This window comes from Miscanthus floridulus, chromosome 6 (genome assembly GCF_019320115.1).
Source record: "Miscanthus floridulus cultivar M001 chromosome 6, ASM1932011v1, whole genome shotgun sequence".
Lineage (NCBI taxonomy): Eukaryota > Viridiplantae > Streptophyta > Magnoliopsida > Poales > Poaceae > Miscanthus > Miscanthus floridulus.
Window position 1 is genome coordinate 76,656,661 of NC_089585.1, and position 6,990 is coordinate 76,663,650.

A 6,990-nucleotide genomic window follows, 5' to 3' on the forward strand; every position below is an offset into this window, starting at 1 on the left:
TAATTCTGAATTAGTGCATGTTAACTTGTGTTAAACATCTGTGTATGTATATCTATGGTTGGTGACTTCAATTTTAATTTGGCAACAACATCAACTATATATGTATCTTGTTGTTCAAAGTTACTTTATTTTAATTTGGCAACAACATCAACATATCTCTCTTATCAAGTGTGCAGCCATGTAGATGATGCTGTACTATGCTAGTTGCCAGAAACACATCCATTTTTCAATAAACAAGGCTAGCAATCGATGGCTGCATAAGCTCATATGGCACTGGTTTCCATAGTACTGAGTAACTAATTGTCATCGATTTAGGTAAGTAAGCGTATCAAACGGTGCACATGTGTGGTATTAAATCAAACGGCACTTGTTCTCCTAGTAACTAACGGTGACTTGTTTCGGGCATTAGGCGTATCATACGTTTACATGTGCAAGGGTATTTGGGTAATGGAATCTTCACCAAGCACTCCAACTTCCATGCACTCATGCACACCTCCTAGTAAGTAACAGTGATCTAAAGTCAATGTCAGTGCATTACGGTGGTGTTACAACCACCAGGGCGTTCATACGGTGATGGTTGATGCTCGAAATCTATGCCATCCATTAGTGCGTATTGAATCCGGACCCTTCGTCTGCACTGAAACCCTAAAAAGGCTGGCCAGCCCATTGTTCCTCCCTCACTATTTGTGTGCACGCCTCGCATCACACCGCCGCCAAATCCAAAGGCAAGGTATGCTTTCGCACTTTGTCGGATTATTTTCATCTTTAAGCCTTGTTTGGATGTTGTCAGATTCATCTCAATCCACATGTGTTGAGGTGGATTGCTGAAATATTTAGCTCAAGATCCACTTCAATCCACCCCAACACTTGTGGATTGATGTGAATCCGACTACATCCAAATAAGATCTTGATCTCATTAGTAAGGAAGCTCTCATCGTACTACACACTGACGATCGTAGGCCCTTCAAAATGGAGAGGCCCCAAGCAACAGGAACACACTGGCTAGGCTCACAGAGGATGTCTTTCTCAAGATCCTCCACCACCTCCCTGCCTGTTCATTGTTGTGCTACAAATGTGTCTGTCGCTCGTGGAACCGCCTCATCTCTAACAACCTAGTGCTTCCCCAGACTATGGCCGACTTCTTCTACGACGGTGAGAATGGTAGGCAAAACTTCACCAGCCTCACCGATGGACACCCCGACTTGACCTTTTTGCCCTTCCTCAAGGACAATGTAGCTGTCTCAAATTGCTACAATGGCCTCATCCTATGCTTCTGCCTTGGGGCTACTACTGGATACCGCTATGTCATCTGCAATCCGGTAACCTAGAACTTCAAGATACTGCCGCCTAGCATCCATTATGATGGTGAGGCTCACTTGGGGTTCGATCTGATAGCCTCCTTGTAGTACCATGTGATTCAATATGTGGAGGAGGATGGTGAGTGCGTAGGTGTGGAGATCTACTCACCTGAAACTACATCATGGAGCTATAAGGAATCTAGGACAGGTACTGATGTGACATTTTTAAGACCAGGAAGTGTTTTTCTTAACGGTTGTCTACACATTATGGGGTACTTAGATGGGTACTCTCATATATTTGCTGTGGATATGGAGGGAAAGACATGGAGGAAAATTCTTAGGCCTAGTGGTGGTCTACCCTCTATCCCTCAAGCTCAGGGTCACTTGTGTGTTTGTACTGTTGGTGGTCAAGATATATCCCAGCTTTCAGTCTGGATCCTAAAAGACTATGGTACTAATGAATGGAATTGAAGCATACTGTCAGCACGCTTAATGTGTTTGGAAAGGATAGTATTGAATTTGGCTTCATGGATTGTGATGAGGACAACGCAGCAATTTTAGTTCACCTAGAATGGAATTTGATTTTCTTTGTTGGGGAGGAAAGAACAATCATTGCATATAACATGGACCATAGAAAAGTTCATGCCATCCCTGCCCTTGTCATTCGGTATAATAGATGCAAGCTCATGACAGAGTTCATGAGCAAACCTTACTACATTCCTTATGTTCCCTTGTTCTCGGATTCATTAGCAGAGGCATAAATAAAGCTACATTTGATGTATCTCTCTATCATGGCATGTTCTAATGGATCAATGTTGTTTGATTGTCTATGGACATGTTAGTTTCCGCTAGGATGGATGTTGTCATTTTATTGCAGCTAAACTAGTGTGCCATCTTTGTTGTGTTCCTGAAAAGCACTACAATGCTATAAAAACATTATGCAAAAGCACAGAAGGCACCAACACAATATTGTCTCACATTGATTAGCATACATCAGAGACACTAACACTAAGGTAGCAACCACAAACTTTCACTTCCACATTACAACAGCTGATGACACCAATTAGAACACCTACAAACCCTACAAATAGAGATGCTAAAGTTGAATAGTCAACCACAATTTGAACTTACTTGTTGTCCAGTTCCTACTTGCACTCAACAATCAGCACCTTAGACTCACCAAGCTGCACCTTCATTTTGCAAATGTCAGAGACAAGAGCATCCATGATTTGCCAGACTTCATTCAGTTCTTCCTTCACAGCGGCATAAGATTCAGCAGACAATGGAATCTCACATCATGTGTCCTTCATCTTTAACCTGCGTTCAAGAGCTTGTAAGGCTTCATACTCAGCCTCTGACCGAATGAAGCCACAAGTGGTAGGATCACCCTAAGTTCAGATCGTTGTCGCTGGGGTCAAAAAACAACACTAACAACAAGCTACCACTGGTCAATAAACAAGAATGCCAAGAAATCTAACCTTCACGTTGTATGGGCACTTCAAGAACCATAGGTCCTTTGTGTCCTCCTGCTTGCTTTGGATGCGAATCAAAGGAACAAAGCAAAAGGGGCACTCCCCTTTGCTTCTGCTAGGCGCTAGACACAGTCGAACCTCCCCTTGCCATCAGGCTTCACCATCCGATAGTGCCACCGCCAGCACCGTCGATGTAGCCGCATTCAATCTCGTCCGCCACCTTCAATCACCGCCTCCACCGATCTAGGGTTCATCGAAGAGATGGGGAATGGGAACAGAGAAGGGGAATGGGGAATGGGCGATGGTGGCCTGGTTGTAACGGTTAGGTGCTGATAGTGGGCCCTAAAAGCTCACAAGGGGCAAAAAAATTGTATTGTACAAAATGGCAAAAAATTTTGGTCACACAAGGGGGTCGAACCGGACACCTTAGTCTCCATAGGAGCTTTACTTGTCCAATTCACCAAACCAGTGAGTTCGACAGAGCAGCCATTTTAAATGAAAAAAAGGATGATAAGCACCTCTTCATCAGAGTGGTTCTGAGCGGTTCACGTAGTACCTAACATGAATGGTTAGGTCCATCGGCGTATGAAACTATGTGCAATGATCTGACGGTGTCCACAAGAGTTAATGAAAAAATTTCTAGTGGGGTTTTGAACTTTAATTTTAAGTGATAGTGGATTGCTAAGGTGGACACCTAGTGGGGTTTTGCTTTATAAGAGTATAGGATTACAATAACAAAGACCTAACAATAAAAATACATATACAATAACAAAGGCCATTCTCCAAATAGGTCAATGTTACAATCAAAGTGTACCAACACATTATAAAATAACCACTTCAAAAACATTCTTCTAGCACCAAAGTAGGGAGAAATAGGTGCTAGAGGATGCCAGAGGTGGATGACGAACTACGCCAAACACTAGGCATATCATATGTTATACATGTGCGAGGGTATTCAGATTTTACCCCAAACACTCTGACTCCTCGTGTAAACATGCATGAGTCCTTTGGTCTACCAGATATTGCACATCATTAAGTATTGTTATAGATGAGGATGAAATGTGGTAGGGAATCAAATGTGACAGGGAATCAAATGTGCCAGGTAAAGGTGGCATCGTGTTCACCGCTCCAGTCACCCATGACTCACAGTGGGTGGCCATGGATGTCACGGACCTTGACTATTGCCTTCTCCTGCATGTGTCTTGAGGTGGGGCTATTTAAACCAATGTAAGGGGAGCCTATTTGGCAAACTCCAACCTTATTCCTCCCTAAGCATCAGAAAAAATAGAGAAAACCTTGAGTTGCATGAATGCACATAGTCTCCCATCACCATGACCTCCCTTGTCCTGCATCGCCTCTAGCACTGCTGGGAGAAGGCCATCAAGATCCACTTCTGCCAACACCTATGCATGGCTATATGTTCGCTAGTTTCCTTAGTGTTAGTGGAAGTTTTGCGATGATAGGGAGGAAAGCATGTAGCTATGGAGCTTTGTCACAACATAAGAAGGGAACACACTTGTTTTCCTTCCTTCTCTTCCCCATGGTTTCCTGTGCGGGTTGGTCTCCTTGTGGGGCTCCTTCTCCTCCTCTTAGGGCTCCTTCTCCTCATGGGGCAAAGAGCGCTTGAAGGGGTTCTGGTGTACGCTTGGTACAAGTGACTAGTTTCTCATGCACAAGCGCAAGCCTCCCTCATCCTGCATCGACTCTAGCACTGCTGGGAGGTATCCTATGTAGTTGGGTATGGGTAAACCCCATACTTGAAAGGTCTTTGTTATTGTACATCTAGAAGTATTCGATAGGTCTTTGTTATTGTACACCTATCGAAAGTAATGGAGTTTATCAATAAAAGTTCATTAAACAACTTTATTGTTGTATATGTTCAACTTTGTTAGATCAGATGACACTAGTTTCCAAAGTAACTAACAGGTGATCAGTTTATGTAAATAGCCGTAACGGTGATCAACTGGTGGACATGTGTGCTATTAGATCAAACAGCACTGGTTCTCTTATTACTAAGTAATGGTAACAAGTTCAAGGGAATCTAAACCACATTGTGCCCTCTGCTCCATCATGCTGTAGTAGCGATATCTTAACCATCGTGATCTCATACGCAACTCCGCTTGTTTTCCTTCCTTCCTGGAGCTCTCCTCTTCCCACAGTCAGGTATGGGTTTGATAGGTATTTATTATTGTAAACCAATTTAATGTAATGGACTTGATCAGTTTGCCCCTAAGTACAAACTAATAAAAAACATTATTTATCACATCCTGGGTGGATATGATGTCCATGATGGCCTCCACTGCATCATCGAAGTCTTTGATTAACTCTTGTGTAGCTCGGGGTTGTCGCCTATCGGGAAGCCGGTCTCCATAGTGCGGAGCTCATACCCAGTCTGGACCTGCATCATGACTAGGGCCATCGACGCACCGCGGCGAATGGGTCTCCTAGACACGCATCGGGATGTCGTGGAGGCGGGCGTTGATGAAGGGGCCCTAGGCGTTAATGGCCATCGTAGCCGCATTTGCCGCCAGTTGGAGGTTCTCCAACTGGACCATCATGGCTGGCAATCATAATGAGAATGGAGGTTTTCTTGAATATCATCTTACCTGCCACCATGGCATCGGATTTGGCCAACCGCGCCCAGGAGGCATTGACCTCTTCCTCGATGGTGAGAAGGGTGGCTTGAGAGGCCTTGAGGCGGCCCTCAAGCTGACCATTTTCCCGAGTTGCCTTGGAGTAACGATCCTTGGCCGCCTACCACTCTCGAAGGAAATGTCGGACGTCATCGCCTGGTGTAGGAGTCGGAGGAGTCCCCCAACAATTCTAGCGCGGCGGCGAACACGGCATTGGAAGGCTCGCTAGAATTGGGAGGAGGATGAAACCTATCATTGAGGACGAACCTACAGATGCATTAGTAGATGATTCTTGCTATGGACAGGAGCGTTCAGTCTTACCTCATGCAGCAGAGCTGCTGGCCGACCGAAACCTCCTCCACTGGGAGATCCTCCGCCGCGCGCTTGCCATGGTGATCCTCTCCTACCATGGGCGCTGGTCTAGATCAGTGGAAGGAGAAGGGAACTACTATAGGGTTTGTGAAGGCAGGAGAAGCATAGAGAATAGAAGCAGTTGCGAGATGTGTGTGTTTGAGGCCAGGGCTCTTGGGTGGTATTTATAGCCACGAAGCGAAGTGGCAGATATCTCGAGACGTGCAAAAGGTAACCGCAATTAATAGAAGGTGAAGCTCCACCCCACTAATGTCGAAGAGAATGTAGTGTTGATAACTAAGGACAGAAGTTGAAGAGTTTTCTTAGTGGTGGTCGTGTTTTCAGACTTAATTGTATTGAAGTCAGAAGTCTAGGATCGACTATTTTCAAATCGCCCCTTTTAGCTGAAATAAGGGATAAACAGATCGACAGTCTAGTTCTCATTAGTTTTACATAGGATATATGTTACAAATAGTGACATTTAGATTACAAGTACAAAACATCCTAGATTGCCTTCAAAGCTTTTAGCCAGATGGCGTCAACTTCTGCAATTTGTTGCCTGTCTTTTTTGGTTGATCCAGGGATGTTCTTGAGGTTGCTGCGGATGGCTTTACCCTCTTTGAGTTTGGTCAACATCTCCTATTTCTTTTGCTTGATGACATTAGGTATTTGAGCCAGGTTGGACTCATGACGATCGATTGCAGTCTTCACATTCTCTAGTTCTTTCTTGAGTTCGGCGCGCTTAACTCTGAGTTGGTTCAGCTCCTGGTTCAATCTTGAAGTGGGAGTTCTTCAAATCATCAATTAGTTGTGCTAGCTCTTTGGCCTCTTGTTTGTTGGAGTTTTTCTTGGCCAATAAAGCTTCATGATCAGCTAGGTTTCTCTGAGCCCTTTTCACTCTTGGAGCTTGATCCTCAATGTTGGACAAAGGTGTCAGAACTTTAGCAAGATCTAAAGGCAAGTTGCCCTTAATGGCTAGGAAAGTTCTTCTCACTAGATCTGCAACTTGGACCAAATTGGCTATATCCTTTTTGAGCATTGGCAGCATGTCTTTTAGCCAATTTTTTGTCTCCTAACAAAGTTTTTTTGGAGGAGATGGCCGATGAGCTGATTTCACCTTCATCTATATACTCTTCAAAATTGAAAGAGTAGCTCAGAGCTGGTGAGTTAAGTGCCTGTAGGTGGGTAAGGAAAAATTTTGTTAAGAAATAACAAGTTGTTTGAAACTAAGAAAAA